This window comes from Platalea leucorodia (assembly GCF_965183815.1).
Source record: "Platalea leucorodia genome assembly, chromosome: 2".
Lineage (NCBI taxonomy): Eukaryota > Metazoa > Chordata > Aves > Pelecaniformes > Threskiornithidae > Platalea > Platalea leucorodia.
In genome coordinates, this window is record NC_138824.1 from 8,588,787 (window position 1) to 8,608,935 (window position 20,149).

The following is a 20,149-nucleotide window of genomic DNA, read 5'->3' on the forward strand; positions in this document are numbered from 1 at the left end:
TTCCCCAAGAGCTTATATGTTATTATCTACAATACCTACCCTTTAAAATCATTAAAGGGTTACAAACACCTCTTTTAACACCATCATACTACCAAAACCTGACGTCTGATGAAGCACAGTGAAGACAAACAGGTATTTCTAATGGAAAATCTCAATTCAAACGCAAATCAGATGTTTTCCTAAAGTCTTTCTGGATGTATCAGCTCAGTAAACTGTGGGCAATTAAAGCAGTTACATGCTCACATCCAGTGAATGAATTTATTTGTGGCAAAAAGCATCTGGATTAAAAAGTGGTTTCTCTTTTCTTCCCTTGGTAGCTGAACAGGTCACCAGATGAATAGAAAATCTCACAAATCTTAAACTTGACTGTAAATTCTCACTGCTTTTTAAGTCCTCAAAGGACAAGAGAAAGCTGTAGGTATTAATTTTACCTTTGCTTTCCTGAGATATAACAGTAAAGTTTAAAATAATGATCCTCGCCTTGACTTCAGGATGGCACGAGATGCCTGTATCAGTACTAACGTGCTGCAAACTCAAAGAGCTACTGACACAGAATGGAGAGGTAAAGTACCCTGCGCTGCAGCTATGGGGTATTTTATACCTGTAAACTGCATTATGCAGACTTCGCTCCCTTCCCCATTGTACAGGAGCAGTTTTTCTTTTATTCACTCTGAGAGGTTTATTTTTGCTTAGAGATGTAGAACAGCAAACTAACTGGAAACAAAAATATTTTATACAAGATTTCAGAAACAGAAATACCACCTACTTCTACAACATCTTCTAAAAAGCCAGGTTCAAGGCCTCTTTCACCGCTTGCCCATCCTGTTTACCCTCAAAAGCCCTCTAGGGAGCATTTCCAGGGTGATCACGATGCTATGACTGGGGAAAGGTCCAAAGTGCAGTCTGTGCTTTACAGCGCACTGAAGCACATATCCATTTGCTATGGGGCAGCAGATCACTGTGAGCTTCAGATGCCTCTCTCTCTCCTTTTTTTCAGAGACCTGATGCCAACAGACAAGACCACACATGTTTCTTCTTGAAAGAGTCTGCACAAGGGTCTCTGAATTTCACGAACAAGCTGAAGTTGAGCTGCTTACCAGGATAAATGGACAGACAGAATCAGGACCTGGGTTCCTCCAAGCCAGCCCAAGTACAGTACAGACACATGCAACACACGAAATTGCTTTTGCTATGACTCTTCGTTTTATTATAGGACAGAGATTTTTGCTTCTCATCTCCTTACCTTGTACTCCTGATGGTAAAAAAAAACACTCCCACTGAGGAGAAGGACTTGAGGGTACTGATAGATGAAAAGCTGGACATGAGCTGGCAATGTGCTCTTGCAGCCCAGAAAGCCAACCGTATCCTGGGCTGCATCACAAGCAGCGTGGCCAGCAGGTCGAGGGAGGGGATTCTGCCCCTCTGCTCCGCTCTGGTGAGACCCCCCCTGGAGCCCTGTGTCCAGCTCTGGGGTCCCCAGCACAGTAAGGACATGGAGCTGTTGGAGCGGGGCCAGAGGAGGCCACAGAAATGATCAGAGGGGTGGAGCACCTCTGCTATGAGGAAAGGCTGAGAGAGCTGGGGTTGTTCAGCCTGGAGAAGAGAAGGCTGCGGGGAGACCCTACTGCAGCCTTCCAGTACTTAAAGGGGGCCTACAAGAAAGATGGGGATAGTCTTTTTAGCAAGGCCTACTGCGGCAGGACAAGGGGTAATGGTTTTAAAGTAAAAGAGGGTAGATTCAGACTAGATATAAGGAAAAAAATTTTCATGAGGAGGGTGGTGAAACACTGGCATAGGTTGCCCAGAGAGGTGGGAGATGCCCCATCCCTGGAAACATTCAAGGCCAGGCTGGACGGGGCTCTGAGCAACCTGATCTGGTTGGAGATGTCCCTGCCAATTGCAGAGGGGATGGACTGGATGGCCTTTAAAGGTCCCTTCCATCCCAAAGCATTCTATATTAAAATCCCTTCTTGACATGTATGTCATATTCAAAGTCAGGCTATATTAACAGCTTGGAATGTTTCACACTTTTCTCAGAAGTGTTACAGATCATCCACAGAAAGCAGCTTCAGGCTTGAAGCTATGAATGCATTTCCCAAGCATTTCCATTCATGATCTACATCCAATATTCATAAAAGGAGAGCTCGAAAAGAGATGGCTTCTGCAAATAAATCCAGAATATTCTATTCAAAGCTCTGCACTTGAAAGCTGTTATTGCTTCACAGAAATATTAATTGTAAAATACAGACGTGCACAAAATAATGGGTTAATACAAAGCAGAGAAATATATTATTTTTCCATCACCAGAATACAAGAACTGAAGCATGGATTAATGGCTGACAAGAAACACCATAAGTTAACTGATGCCCATCCTAACAAACTGGTTACATGACAGGACATATTCAGTCTCTTAACTTCAGTGTTTAACAGAAGATAAGGATATGCCTTTGGACATTCTTTAAAAGTCATGATACGCTGAGAGGTCAGAGAAATTTTAGCACGATATAGAAGATGTTGATGTTTTGCAGATGGCAGTAGCAATGCCTCTTCCTGCAGGAGAATGAGAAGATTTTCATTTCAGAGAACAGCAAGGGTGAATTAGGACTTAGAATAAAGAGGCCAGATTCTGCCAAAAATCATGGTCTAGGTACATGCATGTGCTTGCCTATGGGGAGGGGAAAAAAAAAAAAAAAAAAGTGGTTTCAGAGAAATATCATGTAAAGTTCTGCTGTGATGAGTATCCAAATTATACGAAAGCCGCTCAAATCCTATGCTGTTGGGGATGTATATATTGTACCTATCAAAATCTTACTTCAGATTAAAACTCTGTGATAAGTTCAGAGGGGTGCCTCTGCAGTTGCACATTTTAAATTGGATTCCTATTACGTGTAAGTTTATAGAATCATTTATACCTATAGAAATATTTATACCTTCCTGCTCCATTATGCTGGCCTCAGTCAAAACGTCTGCATAAAAGTTGCCCTGATGCTTCTCCAAGCCTTTCCCTCCTCAGACAAAAGAAAGTAGTTCTGCAAATCTTGAGGTTACCTGAATAACTTAAAGACCTTAAAAAAAATTAGTTTTTTCCAAAAGCCACCAAGTTCTAAACTATGTTTATCTTGGAAAAGCATTGCTAAGACTCAGCATAAAGCAAACATTCTGGGTTTATTTTTATCCTTCCTGAAAATCCATGCCTTGGGGTATTTTTTACAAAGATCTGGTCATCCACATTCCTATTATTCACAAATCTTTCTACCACTGAATTTTCCCACCAGATCTCACAATTTGTGCATCATCCTGAACCTGCAATCAGGTACAAGTCTTTCTATACAGATCAAGGAGATAGGATTCCACTTCCTGACTGTGAGCACTGCATCTAAGGACCTGCAAGATCAAAACCCAAACATTCACACGATGTTGCTGATCTCAGTTTTCTTTTCAAGCAATAGATAGACTTTTCGCTTGTAAAGGGCCTGGTATGTAGAAGAGAGACCAAGTTTGCCATGGCTGTGGGGTCTTATTCCTTTTGCCATACCTTACAGGCAATCCTCACTATGTTCTTTGTTACTGCTAGACTTTGCTTGTTTTCCTCAACTTCCCAAACGTAGGAACTAGGGGGTTGAGACAAGGGAATTGTCATCCAGAATAGCAAATGTATCAGAATATGTACTTTTGCGCCAAGACAAAGTGAACCAAAATTTAAGATCTAACTATTCGGGGAGGAGAAAAGGTTTGTGCTCGATGGCTTCGTGGCAGACCCCGGCTCCAAACACCCTTAATATATCTATCTAATCAATCATACTTTAATCAAACTGCTCATTACTGCACAGCACATGGGAAGGACAGGTCAAATTCCTACACTAGCATTAAAGAATGCAGGATCTAAGACCACTCCTAATATAAGGGTCTGAGATACTGCTTCAGGACTTTCTTCTTTCCTTTCATCCACTACTCTTCTGCTCCTCCTTTCTTAAATGAACAGAAGAAAGTGAATCAATGAAAAAATTTCATGTTACCACAACAGTGTGAAGCTGAGAGTGAATTTATAGCACTCAAATGTTTTAACACCTGAAGTTACTGTGTCACTTTGCAGGGTATTTATTACCTGTTTTTCTTCTTATTTATTTAATAAAGCAAATGCCAACTGGAGACATTATAAGCTGTCTGAACCTCATTCTGCAAGTTCATTTTGGTCTTGCAGTTGATTTTCTTCTGTCTGGTACTGAATAATACAGATACATTATTGGTTTTCATTTTTGCTTCTCTGCCCTCTGAATGCAGAGCAGAAGTGCATCGCCATTTGTTCACAACCCAGCTGTGCTCCTCTAAGGCCACTCCTCAGATAGCCTTTGGCCAGGAGACACTTGTAGTCTCACAGCAGTGGGATACTAAATCAAAAACCTACGCCCCAGTTCAGCAAAGCAATATGAATATGAAGCCAATAAGGCTATAACTCTGAATACTTGACTGCAAAGGGCTGTAATTACTTGTTTGTTTCCCATCAAATTCAATCTGCTTTGGATCTAGTCCTAGGCATTTGCTGGAAGGTGTCATTAAATAAAATCAGAGGAAAGTCAAGCCAATAATCTGTCGAATTCTAAGAAATCACTGTAGCATCTGTCCAATCAGATGCTTCAGCAATAGCCACAGGAGGACCACCCATCACACCCAGGTCTCTGGCCCATTAGCTTTAAGCATAAGTATTTACCCTATTTTGGTTCTCTCTTTGAATTATTACTTTAATAATGCAGACAAGGTAATTACCTCAAGTTACAAATGCCAACACCTATAAACTTATACACAGTGAGACTGGAAGTTTTGAACTGTTACATAAAGACAACAATTTTAAGTGATTAACTAAGCATATTAATGGAAAAAAATGAAGCGAGTTCTGGTAAACAGAATAAAAAACCTTCCTAGAACAGCTGCTTATTAGCGCTTGCCTCCTTTGCACACGGCTTTTGGGAAATATTTCACAAAATGCTTTTCATTTTATAAAACTATGCATATTTGATGGCACGTATGGGATACAGGTGTTGATATATCACACGAGGTTCTAACAGGCTGTGATTGAGATCTGGCAGAGATAAAAGACGCCATGATAAGACAACTGAGCAGACAGGTATGCTGGCTGAATTGGTAAGAAGTTAATTTGGAGAGACTCATGCTCGCCTACTTGGTCTGCCACAAACATGCCATATTGCCTTGAGCAAGCTAAATTCAGTTCCCCACTGAAGTGAGAATAACTCCATTTCCCCATCTCAGGAGAGTGCTCCAAAACTAAGTGTGAAATATAACACACTAATATGATGCTCATGACTGCTCGATCCTTTCTCGAATGCGTACCAGACTGATTCAGACACTGCCCTCCATAACCATTTGGTAAGAAACACAACGGAGCTCAAAAGTGTTAGATGTAATGCAGCGAGCGTGTTAGGACTCCAATAGCTTGAACTTCAATGCCTGAATGAAACTCATTAAAGAAAAGCAAAAGCTGAATGATACGTGCCTTGAAAGTCACATTATGTGCTGAATGCCTCCAAGAATGAGGAATAAGAAATAATAAACCACAAACATTTCTCCCAGTCACATTGTTTTCTTTTCTTTCCACGTCTCAATGTTCAAACTCAATAGTTCCTATATTTGGCCACAATCTGGCAACCACAGCCAGGGATGATGCGTCTAACCACTATCTTGATGGTGTGAAAAAGCACTGTCTCTCCACTTCAGGCTCAAGTTGCAGGAAATTCTAAACCTAAGTGGTGCATTCTAGATAATGAAGAAGTTTCTTAATTTGTGGAGCAATAAATAAGTACCTTTACAACTTCTAGTATCTTTTTTCTTTACCTCATATTTCTCGGGTGAATTACCAAACATGTACATAGATCTCCTCTCTAAAGAATGAACTTTGAGATCTGCTCTCTCAAGTACCAGTATCTCAAGGCATGTTCTCTATTTCCACCTAGATCTTTTACTGGGGAAAAGTGTCAGGACTTCGGCCATTGCCCCAGGATTTCTGAAAGTCCAGAAGTCAGCTCAGAGCTACAGTCGTCCATGCAAAGTTATTGTGCAAATGAACGGTAAATCCAACGCATCCAAAAGATGATCAGCCTCTCTGTGTGTGTACAGACTATATGCAAAGCAGATGCAGGATGCCCAGGAGTCCCAGACATATGGCCATAGTGTACGTGTGAGTCAGCCCCATAGTTCCCAGATGCAAGTTAGTCTCATCATCCAGACACGTCAGACCTCTGCAAATACTGTGTGTTCAGTTCAGAATCCTGCGTTCAGTGCTGGGCCCCTCACTACAAGAAGGACATCGAGGTGCTGGAGCGTGGCCAGAGAAGGGCAACAAAACAGGTGAAGGGTCTGGAGCACAAGTCTTATGAGGAGCGGCTGAGGGAGCTGGGGTTGTTTAGTCTGGAGGAGAGGAGGCTGAGGGGAGACCTTATTGCTCTCTACAACTGCCTGAAAGGAGGTTGTATGAGCTGGGGGTCGCTCTCTTCTCCCAAGTAGCAAGCAATAGGACAAGAGGGAATGGCCTCAAGCTGCGCCAGGGGAGGTTTAGGTTGGATATTAGGAAAAACTTCTTCACTGAAAGGGTAGTCAGGCGCTGGAACAGGCTGCCCAGGGAAGTGGTTGAGTCTCCATCCCTGGAGGTATTTAAAAGACGGGTAGATGTGTTGCTTAAGGACATGGTTTAGTGGTGGACTTGGCAGTGCTAAGTTAACAGTTGGACTTGATGATCTTAAAGGCCTCCTCCAACCTAAACGATTCTGATTCTAAATGCACTGCCCAGAAGTAGTGTAAGGGTGCTGCAGAAATATGCAAAGGCAAATCCAGCACACCCTTGACACATCAGTCTCACTGTGGAGGCACTTCATATTTCTTCTCAGAAAAATCCTGGCTACAAACATAAGAACCTTGGAAATAAACACAAACTCTTGATAGGAGAACATAAGCTTTTGGTATACAGAATGTTTTATATATTGCTTTCCAGGTGATATTTTTAAACCTTAAATTATGCATTTAACAGTAAAGTTAGAAGTATCCCAGGAAGGTGTTCAGTGGCTCCCTTTTGTGCGCGCACAGTATCTATTACCAGGATGCACACATGGCACTCTGAGAAATTAATGCCGTGCAAAAGGAGACATTTTCAGTCCACGATATTTTAAAGAATGCCAGTGAGAGGGACTTTTGTGGTAACCCTGGACAACAGATAGTTTGGTCTTACAAAGAGCTTAGATGAAACATTCACCATCTGCTGGACCAAACCTCCGGAGATAGTGAGCATGGGTAATGGCAAGCGTGAACACTCAGCACCTGAACGAGACGCAGGATCTCCCGCGCCGCGTTACGAACTGCCAGGGCGTTCCGCACGCTCACGCTCTGCACAGGAGCAGCAATCCTAAGTGCCTCTGCCTGCTTCATACAACAGAGGGCAGGAAAGATTCCTCGACCTCAGAGATACCTTGATTATCTTTAATATTACAGTATGTGCTGAGGCAACAGAATTCAGGCTGGATAAAGCCTCCTCCTCATCTCACGGGATTGAGCTCCAGTACTCGTCCCTCTATTCCCTGTTTTCATCTTTCCTCTCTGCCCCTCTCTTCATCTCTCTTGAGCAAAGAGGATCTCCAGCCACATCCAGGAAAACAGCAGTGAGCAAAAATAGGGAGTACAAAGAAACTGGTTCAAAAGGACTGGTTGCTCATTCTGTTGCACTATTTGCCCTGTGGCACCCTTTTGCTTACAAGGTTCTACAAGCAGGTGGATGAAGTCAGTCTTCAAAGACCGCTGTGAAAAGGAGGTCTGTGTAGCAATGCTCTGGGCAGGAGATGGGCACACTGAAGCACAGAGGGGAAATTATTTGCTAGAGTACCTGAAACATCAGCGACAAAGAGAGTAGCAACTCCGGCACAAGCCATCCAGTACGTGCCCATTCACAGCATGAACGTATCTCTGCCACTTCAGACATTGACAGTGCAAGTGTCTGTGGGTGAACGGGATCTCCTTATCCTCAAGGGACAGGAATGCCCCATCTCATCCAGAATGGAGATGAGGAATATCTGCAATGCACAGAATACCACGTATCCAGATAGGCCCACTGCTGTGGACACATGCATACGTGCACACTGCAGATCTGGAAACTCTCCCATACTCAGCCCAAGTGCCTCACCTCTCTTTGCAACATTCTTCTGCCTGGATAGCAAAAAGCAATGTTGTCTCAAAATTAAGTTTTAAGCCTCTAAGACACATAAAGCATGTCCCATAGTATAAAATTACTACAGATCTGAAAGGGAAGACGCTCCCAAGACTTCAAGGAAATTTGGGTTGGGCCCCAAATCAGGGTTCATTGCAATCAGCTTAGATTTTGAGAGCCATTTTGTAACACTAAGAAAATGAAAACAAGCAGTGAACTGACCAAGTGACTATTTTATCAACAAGACTGAGGTTTATGCCTCCCACAAGCACACTTGATACAGTACCACGGTTCAGAGATTAAATTATGATGACGCCAAGCAAAGACATTGAGAAAGACACAAGAACAGTTTCAGCTGTTCATTGCTTCCTTGTAGATCTGTAACCTCATTCACTGTTCTTGTTCCCTACTGCAGCACTGTGGAACATTTAAGCTCCTGTGAGCTGCTTTATTTATTCTCTGACAAAAAGTAAAAAGTTAAAAGCATCCACTTTATTGAATTTGCTATTCCTCAGGAAATACTAATTGAAAACTTCTTGCTCTGTGTTACAAATTGCAATGCAAATATTATGATTCTGTAAGTCAAACAATATTAACATCCCTCTTTCCCTGCAGGAAATCCTAATAAATGCTACAAGGGTTTCCAGCTTTGCAGGAAGTGAAACTGCTGGACTCTCATGCACTTTTATATTTGGCTTCAGTAGGGAGACTCATTTTGCAACTCCACCAAATACCAGTTACATTCCTACAAGCAAAGCAGTCCAGCTGCCAGTCAATAGGACATTTGACCTTGCAGAGAAACCTGAAAGGCACTTGTACAAAACAACAAGATCTGGTTACAGTTGCACTCTCACTGCCAAATCCATTAAAGCTTATCTTTAAAATGCAATTAACTTTTTAAAAATGGCCATCACCAAACCTATTTTCCAGCAGCAGCCAGAGTCTTGCTGCTGCTTTCCAGCACCTTTGCATCACTTCTTTTCTATTTTTAAGAGAAATGACTCTGTTATCTTAAAACTTCAAATATAGTAAACATGCTAAATCCAAAACAATTACTTGCCTTCAGGGAGAGTGGCCTGGTTTCAGCAAGCATCAGTCATGCATTCATTCTGGTTTCATAATCCCAGTTACCCTTGACCAGTGGACATCTGGAAGGTCACAATTCAAAGGCACTTTTGTAAGTCTCATTAAGCTACAAGAACTCTCCAGGGCAGCTTCAAGCTCTCCAAGCTATCTCACTTAGTGCCCTCATTTTCCCTGCAGAAGCTCTTGTGAAGATGTCCGGCTCTTCTTGCTTGCATGCCAGAGGACAGCTTTTGGCACTGGAAAGGCATCGCTGAATTGGTTGCTCCAAAGCTCATAAGGAAGATGAATAAGCTTGGACAGATAATGCTAAAATAAAGAGTACTAAAAAGCACTTTTGATTTTTGGGACACAGAACTATGGAAGCAGCTGGAGCCTTCATGTGATTCTGCATCAGCAGAAATTGATGATATTGGCAAATGTCATTTTTGCTTTGAGATTTTGGCTTAAACAATCAGTAAGCACAATTTTTCACATATGCTTCCATGTTAATTACTATCTATTAACAGAGCAAGATGGTGAAATTTCACACTATACTACCTTTAATCTTATCCTTTTGTGATCAAATAATCTCACATCTTGAACAGTACAGTTGCTTATTCCTAAATTCAAAAAAGGCTTGATGCAAAGTTGATTGAAATCAGTGGAAAGCCTCCCAATGGCTTAAGCCTGTGCTGCCTCTTAGAAACCAAAGAGCAATGCTCAGGGAGACCTCTGTGCTGTTGCAAGCATTTTTTTTCCCCCCAGACATAAGCCAGCAAAAGCTGCTGGCATCAGCACATGGAGCGAAAGGCATGTCACACATGTCTCCTTCTAATAAATACTGCTGCACATCACAACCTGGGCAATTTACCAAACCTAAGAGGAATCTGTTGCATGCGTGCGATGAGAAACAAGTCCCAGTAGTACGTGCACTGAAAATCCTCCAAACTTGAGAGGGAAAAAAATTCTTTTATTACCTTTGAGCAACTGAGTTTGCGTTTGAATGTGCTTTACTTGACAAGCTTATGAGACACCAATGTAAGCAAATTCACTAGTGAGCATAAAGTAGCAGGCACCGCAGAACACAAGCCATTCTGCATTAGGATCAGCATTAACTTATGCTTGGAAAGTTTTCTCTAGATGTACCTACCTGAGGCACATGGTCACATTTATCATTGCTTTCCATCGCTTTCACCCATCAAGCCAAGCCATCTGCTAGGCACTGGGGGAAGAGAGGACTTTTCAACTCTTCTTCCCAATGTCCTCACCACTTCCAACACTTTCAGATCCCCTTGTGCAAACTGTCTCCCTCACCCAGTAACCACCTAAACTGCCTGACTATGCCAGTACACCGACGAGTGGTTTTCATGCTCCTGCAACCATTGTACAGCCCTTTTCTCTCCCCTATGAGATCGTCTGCTGGAATTCAGACTTTGTGCACATCGCACAAGCGCAAATGGTTTGCTCTCCTGGCGGTTTTTTTGGTTTTAAAGAGGATCTGTGTAAAAAAAAAAAATCCAAATCAATGGGAGATACAATACGTTTTTAGACTATATTTATTTTTTTTCCACAGTATTCAGACTTAGCACTTCAGCAAGCAATTTTTGTTATTTGGCTCGTTTTATGGCTAGATTTAGAAACCTTTATGCAATATTAGGGGAGAGAAGGGCCTTGTCCCTCCAATAATTGTGATCAAGGGATCTGATTTACAGACGCAGTTGTTTTATCCCAGCAATTAGCTACAGACACAAATGGCAACATGAAGACATGTAATTCCCTGTGAGGTAGGAAATGGCTAACAGGGAGAAGTTTCGGTTTTGGGTTTTTGTTTATTGGAACAACTGATCTAGTTGGGGATAAAAAAAAAAATGAATTGCTAGATGAAGGGCTATGAACATGCAAATCCCTGGTTTTACTTCTCCCCCCCACCCAAATCAGTTGGCCTAATAAAACACATTCTCTCTCCCTCCAGCCCCTGCCCTGCTTACATGCTTAGACCATCCTGACAACAGAAACTCTTAATAATCTGGACATCTCCAAAAATGACTGGATTTGGCATGTACAATCCATTCGCTCATTTGCAAAGAATCACAGCTAAAATTACCTGCTGGTTTAACATCAAACCTTCTTCAAATGAAGATTAAACAGAGTTTAATAGTTTCCATAATAAATTCAATCACTAGGCAAAGTGACAAATCTGTTAGCCAAGCCAAAGAGTTGAAGTTCAAGATGTCTTGTCCAAGAGAACATAATACTGCTGTATTTGAAATAAGTAATTCCTTCCAATGTTGAGAAACACAGTAAAGCCTTAACTACACATTTTACGAGGCTGAACAGAGCTAATCCATATGGACATACTACAAAACAGACTTATCACTTTATAAGCTAGACGCACAGAAAAAAATTTCTCTGAGATGTGGAGCTAATCTTTTTTTACATACAATCTAGAAATTTACTGAAAACCTGTTTCGGTTCCATGGTTCCACGTGTTGAAAAACGATACATGCACAGCAGAGAGCTGCAAAGTGAAGTGAAGCAGAAAATGTTGATATGCAGAAAACTTTTGCGTTGGCGTTATTTTTCTTGTCAGAACCATAGTCTGCTCAGTTTATGTCTGAGTTTTGTGTTTGGCAGCTGCAGAACTATAAAAACCTTTGCCATTTAAAACATTTTTAAAAGAAAGATATTGTATTAGGCTGACAATACATAAGCCATTTATCAAAATGTCATGTTGTTTGGGGAGACAGATAGCAAGTGTCACCCCTGGGCCTCAAAGAGGCGGTTAAAAATTAAAAATGTGCTCATCATCTCTACTAGAGCACATTATAAGCTGAAAGTAGTCAAGTTTACTGTTGTCCTAAGCTTTCTATTGAAAGAAACGGAATTACAGCACAGTGTTTATTTTCCCCCAAGCATCAAGGCCTGTCTGACCTGCTCACAACAGCTCTAAAGCTAATTAGTCTGTGCCAAAAGAATCTATTTGGGTGAACACTACAATAGGCTGTTCAAGGTTTGGTAGCAGGTCTGATAAATCTGTGAGAAAAAGACAGAAAAATAAGTAACAGTCAGAGGAAAAGCAAGAGACAAAGCAAAAACTTTGTTTTTTCAGCCTGACTTGTCTCCTAGGTTTTGCCAGTGTAAGAATATTTCTGGATCCAGAACCCCAAGGATAATTAAAATAACCATTTGCCTCTTAACTCCCTGCTCTCTTGGTTAAAAAAAACCCCAACAACAACAAAACAGGACAAGCTGTACTCTTGCATGGCATTTACTCAGAGATTGGTACAGGCAAGGCTTCTCCCGTGCAGGGCAGCACCCAGCTTTCAGCTACAGCAGGCACGGGCATTGGCAGCGCCAGTATCAGATTCCAGGGTCTGACTGCAAGGGGCTCGGTGCTAGAAATGCCTGGGTGCTGTCTGCACGGGGGCACACGCTGGCAAGAAGTGAAGAAAACCACTTCTTTGAAGTGAAGAATGAGTAAAACAGTGAAAGCACAGGACAGCTGCCAAAAGCAGATGTTTGCATAGTATCTCTCGCAGCAGCCAGGCAAGCTGGGGAAGCAGGAAGGTAAATCAGCATCACTTACAGCAAGTCAGAGAAAGAAAACTATCCCAAAGCCCCAGAGGAAACTAAATATTACAAATGCTCATAATTCCCCCCTTGAGCAAGGGTATCAATAGAGTGCAGTTGCCTGTTAACAGTTTGTGGATTAAATCCTGGTTCTCCCCAACTCACAGGAACTAGCCATCGCTTACAGTAGGATCAAACTGGGCTCTCAGATAAACAAATCTTTGGAGCCCAGTTCTTTCTGAGCAGAAGGCACATCTCTGTCCACCGTATTCATAACCGTGGAATACAGCTGGAGCACAAGCCCCTCAGCAAAACATGTCTAGTGAATAGAAAGATGACTGTGTGCTTTGTTCCAGTATGCTTTTTTACTAAAGAGAAAAAAAATTACTACATGTAGGGTTCTGCAGATGGCGTGAAACTAAGAATTATTCATGGGGGTGGGAAAGGGACAAATAGGGTACAGCCAGAAGATTATTACTGTGTATTAAACTGAAAAACTCCCTCTTATTGTGTTGAATCCCATTTATTGTTCTCTAAATTAAAAAAAAAAAAAAAATACAGTACCATTTGCAATTATTATGTTCTGTTCCCACAGCACAGGCAAGCTATGGAATTTATGCTGATTTTAAGAAATTGCATGCTGCACTTGATTGTGTCAGCAGATGAAAAACAGAACAGAAGCTAGATATATGGTGATTAGAGATACAAGATTGACGGCCAAACTACACAGCTGAGGTCATCCTGTAAGTTTATAAGATGATCTTGCATATCTATGAGCCTAACAAAACCCATTTCTGCCACTCCTCAATTTCAGTATAGTGCACTGATAAAACTAGGGCAAAGCAGCATTTTTTTTTATATAAGACACAGTGTTTACAAAAACCACTCTCACCTTGTAACAGAGGAATTAAAATCCACATGCTGCTCCTACTAAAGTAAAACCCTATTAGAGAGTTGGTGTTAGTCTATGGGTCTTTTGGGTATCCAGATCACATGGTCCGATCAGCTGGGGGGCTTTTCCCCCTGGAAGGAGGAACATTGTGCACTGAGACCCAAACCTCAGGATGCCAAGCACTCAGTTTCTCTTACCATCAGGCTTCAAATCAGAGCAGCAGAGTCACTGAATAGTTTCCATCTCTTGTTCCCAAGAAAGTGCTGGGTTAGTTTGCCTCCGTTAGAGACCCATCTTTCCTTTCTCAGCTCTGAATGAATGCCAGTAACAGCAGCTAGAGTGTTCCTCTGGACATGGCTGCTATAGAAGCTAGAGAGGAATTCAGCTTACATTCTCTTTATCCAAAATCAAGTCAAATAGAATTTGCTTTAGTTCCAGTTTTGTTCAGCAAGTGCCAGATCTACGACACAACAAATGCAAAAATTCAGGGGTCAAACTCTGCCACACAGCACTACAAAGCTGCCAGACCCATCTCTAGTAGGTACCTTACTGCAGGGCAAATTCATCCGAAATCAAAACCAAGCCACAAAATATCACTCTTCGCTTCATCTTGTGAATTAGCACTGCCTTTCAGCAGCTTGAGTTAAACCATCACTAATTCTGATGAGCACCAGTGACTCATCTCGACATACAGCAGCACAGTTTCTAAGATCAATGACATTATAAGCCATGCTACTTACGTGGGGCAAGGCTTGAAGCCTGCTGAGGTCAGTGGAGTGAAGACTGTTTACAGAACCAGCCCCACATACAATATGCTCAGTCTTCCCGCCAACATCCACAGTGCTTCCAAAGTAATCAACTGGTTGTTTGCCACACATTTCACTAGCTGCGATGAATAGGAATGCTGAGTAAGCCTTAACATTCAGCCTTGGATCCATTCTAACTGCAACAATATCAATTTTCATACTATTTATCAAACAGTTTGTGTTTCTTAAATGCAGTTTTTATTCAAGCGCCAGAAAACTTAATCCACCCTATGAAACAAGAGCTACATAAAGCCTGGGCTCTGCTCTACCAAAACATGCCTGGTGTAAGGATTAAGGCTTCTCTAACAGAAAGGTCATGACAAAAAGAAACCAACATAGGCAGCTGCCAAGCTAATGAACTTCCACAACTTAAAGGTAATTTTAAAAGTATTTTTATAATGTAAACTTCTCAGAAAACAAAAACAAGTATTTTGGTTCCAACGCAATTTATTTTTATTAATATCTTACAGCGACTGCAAGCATAAACTCAGCACTTGTAAAAGCTGCCCAACCAATACTTCCAAGACCTCTGAATGCATTTACGGGGGCTAAAGGCAAAACAAGGACCAACGTATTACAGGGTTAGTGCGACACAGAGGCAGGGTCTGCATCAGCACCCCTCTCACCTTGGCAGCAGCAGACTTCCTCTGCACTTCCAAGCTTTTCCACAAGAGCTCTACTCCCAAAGCATTAACGGTGTCCCAAAGGCGAGAGTGACAGTGTTGGCAAGAGATTATGCAGAGGGACAGGAAGGCAGGTGGCCTCCTGGTTTGGCTGTGATAAGGGATAGCGACTGCAATCCAAGCTGGGGAAGCAAAGGGACTTTTGCAGGCTGCTGCCAATACTGGAAGCACCGACAGATTTAGTTTGGGCTTAGTTTGCTGACCATGCCATAACAACAAGTTCTTTGGTACCAAAACATTAGGAAATGGCATTGCCAAGAAGATACTTTGGACTCAGAAAAAAATATATGCTTGACATTAACACCAAACAAACAAAAATGAAACTCCGCGTGCCAGGATGAAGGCCAAAACAAATCTAACCGATCAATCATATTTCCCAAACACCACCACATCTGCCAAAATACTGGGCCGAAGCTCATCTCCTTGGAGTTTGCTTCCACTGAAGTCAATGGCGATACCTCTGGGCTTGCCTGATGAAATAAAGAACAAGTAAAAACATGAAAACTGCTCTCTGCCCTGGACACCATCGAAGGCTCACACTGCATGGTGCTCCAGCTCACTCACGTTTCAACTCTAGAGGAGTTGAAGCATGATTTGATAAAGAGCTCTCTCAGCTATGGTTCGGCTTGGGTTTGAAGTGGTCCATGTGCTGCAGGGTTTGGCCATGAAAGTGGTTTGATATCCCTAGAAACATGAGAGTCCTATCAGGTCAGTTCACCTACATGAGCATCCTGTCTCCAGGAGAAGCCATAAACCTTCAGAAGAGTAAATAACACAGGTGAACAGGAGACTCTCCCCCTGCACACTCCCATCCTTTCATCATTTTCAGTTTGGGGACTTTCTAAGCCGGGTGTGGTTTTAGCGTATTTAGTAACTCTCCGTGGATTATTTTAATTTTTATTTTTTTTAAATGAACTTGTCTAGTCTAAAACTTGTCCCTTAAAACTTGCTTGAACAGCTACAGGCTCCTGAAAAATAAAAGGGGAACCTCCAAACTCTGCCCACCTCATATTCCTACTTTGCAAAATATGAACAGATGGTAAGTTAACAAATGCTGGGAATCACACAGCCACTTAAAGCCCTGTGCCTACCTCAGTAGTCATACGCCTATCCAGACCCAAAGCTAGCCAACCAGAAACTCCAGTTGTAAGAATAAAACCTTGTGGATTTAGAGAGGAGATTTACTACTCCGAAAATAGAATCCTGCCTCAATTTGATCTTGCCAACTGCCATTTCAGACACACTGTTCTTGTGCTCATTACTAATTTTGTTTGAATCCAGTCATTTTACAAATCCAGCTAATTTTAGGCCTGTTTCACCACAGTTGCAGAGTACAGCCATGTGCGAGACTGTATCATCTTTTCTCAGCTGCAGCGGCAAATCACTGACGCTATGTTCAAAGAACCCTCAGTGAGCTCAATTCCAATCCCCTCAAAGCTGAAGGACAAGCAAACTTTCTGCATTTTAATGATGTGTACAGCAGTACATTCCAAAAACACTGCAGAAACCTACAGCAATTCTTTAAAGTTTCATTCTTACAAATCCAAATTGGTAATTTTGTTTTGTTGTTGTTTTTTTTTTTTTTTTGATAATTCATTATGACACATTCCATGAAAAGAAATGGAGAACATGCATGGACATCAAAAGAGTACAGAGTGGTAGCCAGATGTACACAGAAGACCCCAAATTCTGATCTCTGCATTGCACCCTGCAGGAAAGTTCAGCGTTTATCTGTTACGCATCTCAGCCCTTCAAATACAGCAATACCCTGCCCCTCTGGAAACAAACTGTGACCTCCAGCTCTGCACCTGTTTGTGATGGCAAATCTCCAAAGAAGCACAATTTATCTCAAAATTAGGACTTCCAGAAAAATGCATGAAGTGCCATCAACCTTCCAACCGAACAGTGCAGAACTAGAGGCAGTCCGATGTCATGAACAAAATTACAGTCGATTTTGGACAAGGCAAGATTTTTGAGTTCCTACAGGTGTGTAATCAAACTGGGAATTGTCCAGCTCAGTCTGTGTTTGTTAAAACACAGAGAAGGGCACGTGAATTTGATGGAGTCCCTGGAAGAACTGGGGAATCATGAACAGCACATCTGAGATGAGCAGAATTGCACAAATCATAAGAACGGAGAGCAGCGTCAGAGAGGACACAACATGGCCTTGACCACACCAAACACAAGGCAACTTTGATAAATGAGGTAGTGGGTAAGAGGTGCCCCACCTTCCCTCCCAGGATCCGAGTGCTGAACTAGCTTTTCGCAAGGCTGAGGCCCCACAGTAGAACAGAGCTGTCTCTCAGCCGGTCCAGCACTGCTGCTGCCCTGTCAGCAAGTCACTTACGTATAAGAAGCCAAAGCTTCTAACAAATCCCCCTGGAATCCAGCTTGCACTTGGATCGCCACAGAACGCTCTTACCAGTTCGCTGTGGTTATCTGACATTGTTAACATTTTTACATTTTCCAATTTTGCAGCATTCAAAGGCAGGAAAAGAAGAACTACCGCATGAGGCATTTCATGACAACATGTGACAAGCCCTTCCTCATCCCCCTATTATTTCTGAGACTGTTCTGTCAGCTGAGAACAACTGCTACTGCCTTTTAAGACTGCAAGCACCCCTCAGAAAAATGCTGACATTTCCCGAGTCCTGCCCTTAGATCAGACAGGGGCTATAACACTTGCAAACAGAAGGAAGAACCATATCTGAATAACACAGAAAAAACACAGTGTGCTTAGAGTCAGCATAGATAAAGCATAATCAGTTCTGTCTTCAAAGTTCCTCCTACTGTCCAATGATTTAAGCCACAAGATTTCCTTGCACATGACTTCCCCAATGTCACACAGAAGGTCTGAGACATAATCAAACCCAGTCTCAGAGATGGAATCCAGTCTTGCCTTAACTGCAGAACAGTTTTTTTCCCCTCTAAATTTTCCCCCAAATCCCTGGTCAAGCAAGCTCTTATACACAGTGCATTGACTGGTCAAATAATTTAAGAACTGGAGATAACTCATTTACAATCTATGCTTAATATAGTGTTGGCACCCTTGGTCAGTATTTAGAAATTTAATTCCTTTACATCAGAAAAACCAGCCAACTTCACATAGTAATGACAAAAGGAAAGAAATAACTGCAAATTTCTTACATCCATCACCTGCTTTTACTGATATTTAGGGTATTACAGAGGACCTGGCAGCAGTGACTTCTGAGTCTGAAAGGCTTCCACGAAGCAGCTTTGACTTAATAAGCAAGCAAAGACTTGGATCATTAGCCTCAGACTGTAAATCTGTCTGTGATTCTGCTGGAGGGACATAGCCTTCGTTGAATAAATACCACACACTTCATAGCTTTAGACTGACGCTTTAAACTTCACCCAGAAGCTATAAAACAGCCAGGGCTTTGACTAAAGCAGCAAAACAGTTGCTGCCCAAACCCTCACTTTAAAAAACTTTTTCTAAGGTTCTTGGAGAGAGGTAAGGACTATACCCTGCAGAGCAGCCTTCGATCAGATGAAAGCTTAGATTAAAGTAAGATCCACTGTAGAAAAAAGACAATGACCTACGCATTTACCTACCAAACGGGTGAACAGTAATTGCTTTGTGATGAGAGTACAACAGCTGAAAATCTATCAAGATCCCTAATTTTCACCTACGCCACTGCAGCACAGCAGATCAAAAGGCCATCAATCATACGTTGAGAACACATGAACTATCTGAAATATCCTGTTTCAGGTGAACAGTTAATTCCTTAGATACTACAATGAGTTAAGAGCAACAGAGAAATAGAAGCCTGTTTAGAAAAGTTTGGAAAGAGGGCCTGAACATTTACTAATGAGTAGTTACTAGTTACCTAGGTGCATAAACAGGCAGTCCCTATCTCTTACCACATATGTCAGCCATTTCTGTCCTCCCTTGGATGTTCTGTAGATCACGATATCAATGACTGCAAGGTCCGTACTGACAGAGGAACATAACAACATAAACAGCAAACATCCAGGCTGGAGACCAGCTGGGAGATTTCTCGTGGCCAATTAAACATGGCACACTAGAATATATTTTACCTCTAACAGAAGCAGTTTTCTTCCCTTCTCTCCACATGGACTAAAATTTCATTTAGACTTAAAAAGAAATACTTTCTTTCGCTGAAAGGGGAGAAAACAGTTTAGAAAAGCCTCAGTTCTGAAAATCACCAAATGGAACATTCAAACATCTACTTCTGTGGTAGTCAGATCAATTTAAAACATAGGATAGATTCAGCCATTTGTGTGTTATTATCGCATTACACTGAGCAAAGGTCAAAGTATTAATTTTTCAGCTTGAACTGATTTTATGTAAGACTACTAGAACCATTAGCTATATGTCACTCTTTATAACTGTCATCGAACCCCCAAGAGAACAAGCCAGATGCTGAAGAAAAACTCATCAAACCCACTTAACGCTGGTGAATTACTTTTGCTTATGAGATAGTTGGCAGTTCCGCTTCTCTTCAGCCTTACAGACATTCACTGTGTAACGATTCAAACAAGACCGTCTACAAAGCTGTTGCATATTCGGTAACATCCTGCATCGTCGTGTGCCTTGGTCCTTAGGGGTGCACCTCTCACCTCTATGGATGCTGAAACGGTACCAGGAGACGCAAGCCCAGAGCACCGCGTACAACACAAAGTAAAAGCTGTGATCCAAAGAGTCTCCAGTCCAGAAGACGACACAGGAGGCTCATGTACTAGATAACTACGTAACAAGCAGATGGTAAGTAGTCGCAGCCCCATCAACTATCAATATCATGTTTAATATCTGCTTATTTTCAAGGTAATTAATATATTTGTCGTTATTTTTAGCAATATGAACACAACAAGCTGAAACCCAACATTCTTCAATCTGACATATTTGATGCCAAAATTTTCGTCCAGATTTTACACTTTTTTTCCC

The 20,149-nt window shown here is 41.9% G+C and overlaps 1 protein-coding gene across 1 annotated transcript in view; it reads right to left on the reverse strand.

Moving 5' to 3' along the window:
* The window catches only part of ME3 (malic enzyme 3), a gene marked incomplete at its 5' end in the record, with an annotated part of 133,370 nt that overhangs the window by 112,249 nt on the left and 972 nt on the right, over nt 1–20,149 (reverse strand). The window lies entirely within an intron of this gene.